Genomic DNA, 2,500 nt, shown 5'->3' with positions numbered 1-2,500 from the left:
CGAGGCACATTGAAAAACAGTTTGGCAAGCGGAGTAAAAAAAACTTCTTGTTAGCTCGCATTTTAAAGCCAAATAAACCAGCAAAAGATCGATTATTTCTGTCCAAATGGAATACAGATAATTGATATTTAATTCCAGTTAACAATGAAAATTCGAACAGAGTTAACTGAATAGAGGGTAATGTGAAGTGCTAGATTTCTATCACATATGAACCATGTGAGCGTTAGCCCTACTGATGGAAATGGGCCCACACAAGGACAGAGCAAAACTCTGACCAGGGTTGGAATTGAGCCCACGACCTTCGGGTTAGATTTCCGCCGCTCTACCGACTAAGCTACAAGGTCAGACGGGAGCAGGCCGTGGGAACTGAAGATGTTAAAGTAACGGCAATGAACATGTACAAGTACAAGGAAGGGTTACGTTTATCCAAACGTTGGCCGTGAAGCACTTATATTTTAACCATGTGAGCGTTAGCCCTACTGATGGAAATTCCCACCCTGGTCAGAGTTTTTCTTTGTCCTTGTGTGGGCCCATTTCCATCAGTAGGGCTAACGCTCACATGGTTCATATGGGATAGAAATCTAGCACTTCACATTACCCTCTATTCAGTTAACTCTGTTTAAAATATAAGTGCTTCACGGCCAACGTTTGTATAAACGTAACCTTTCCTAATAAAAATTCGAGTTTCATTCCTGAACAAAGGAAAAAACGACTAAACCACTTTTTAGTAATATGCATCCACTTGAAATAACTCATCCGTAGAAATAACAAACGGTTTAGTGTCCAAGAAAAGAATTTGTGGAGTAACTTCTTACACCAACTTTAAGCTATTACTGGTGTAATAAGGGGCGGACGTACGTACGTACGTACGGACGTTCATGAGGTCATGGCTATAAAACCAAATTTTCTCACATCAATGGGTTACCATATTTTCTTAACTGTGGTGCTCCGCGCGCGCGCGCCTTCGGCCGCGCGCTGAGCACCGCCATAAATAATAGAATTTAATCAAAAAAGAGAAGAAGAATGATATTAAGCCATAAATTAGACAGTTAATAGATATGTGGTGTCCAAAGAAGCAGAGCTTTCTAGTTGGACCCCGCCATAGCTAAGTAAATAAGTAATGATGGCAGCATAAGCATAGATAAAATTAACTTAGCGTAACGAAATGAAATTTATTATTTCTCTAAGTTTAGAAGCAGGAGTGTTTCGCACAGCGGGTATGGGTGTTACTTGAGGTGAAGATACAAAAGGAAAATACTGTTCAGAGGATCTTCGAGTAGTTTTGGACTAGTTTAATCCGAGCAATTCCAAGTTGCACAACTGAAAAAAAAAAAGATGAGTGCATATGAATACACTATAAAACTAAACAGATCGGGAAATGGAATAAACGATGTTTCTCCAGCATGTTGTACATATAATTAAAATTCTGTAAGGCGTAATCCCGTTTTAAATAAGCTATTTTCCTATATTCGAAGAAGTCGCGAACACACTGCTTTCATTATCAGTACTCTTTTCTTTGTGATAGTTCGATTTCTAATTTCCCCATTCCAAGAGCAAGCTGCAATCTCATGGATTAAGTGATAAGTGTGTTAAAATGACAAAAGAAGACGTGCGTGTCTTGTCTTAACCACAAAATATCTAAAAAAAACAGGCATCTGTCAATCTAGTGCAAAACAAGGAGGGATTCATATTATTTTATTCAGCATGAAGCCAGCATTACAGTGAACTTTGATTAATCAAAGACGACATTTTCATGCTTTCTTAAAGGAAATAAACGACAGACGCTTAATTTCAGGGGGCACATATTCCCATATCTTGGATCCAGCAAACTTGAAAGACGATTTTTGAGAATTGATTGATATCTGCACTGTAAAAAGATTGAGTTTACCAGCAAAACTTGTATTTTACCCACGGATACTAGATGCTGGGTGCAAGATATCAGAGACGATATCTGGAAAGCTATACACCTTATTCCACAATGGCTGCCATTTAAATATTCTTTTGTTTTTATTCAAATAAGCCCTGGATGCATCGTTCTTAAGCTTAAAATTCAAAAGAATATTTTATCTTGAACGAGGCAACAAGGGCCAATTTGTATCTGCATAAATCAGCGGTCGTTTTGGAATAAGGTGTATGAGCTTTATTTATTTTTTTATTTATGACAGCCTATATATATATGAAGTTTGAAAGGACCAAGGACGGACAACCCCTGGAAGGCATTTTCATTAGGAGAAAAACTTTTTATGCCCTGAGCGGGATTTGAACCCACGTCCCCCTGATTACCGGTTGGGTGTGATAACCACTACACTATCAGAGCAACCATGCTGGCTACATGGCCAATCTGGATAGTGAATGGGAATTACGTGGTCATCCCGGGCCCATGTTTTTCCCCAACTATATAACGCTGGATCAACCAGAACGATGATTCACAGGCGGACGAGAGAGATGAAAATGTCTTCCAGGGGTTGTCCGTCCTTGGTCCTTTCAAACTTCATTAATT

The sequence above is a fragment of the Montipora foliosa genome, unplaced genomic scaffold (assembly GCF_036669935.1).
Source record: "Montipora foliosa isolate CH-2021 unplaced genomic scaffold, ASM3666993v2 scaffold_440, whole genome shotgun sequence".
Taxonomy (NCBI): Eukaryota; Metazoa; Cnidaria; class Anthozoa; order Scleractinia; family Acroporidae; genus Montipora; species Montipora foliosa.
The sequence above is the reverse complement of the archived record's forward strand: the minus strand, read 5'-3'. Positions refer to the sequence as shown.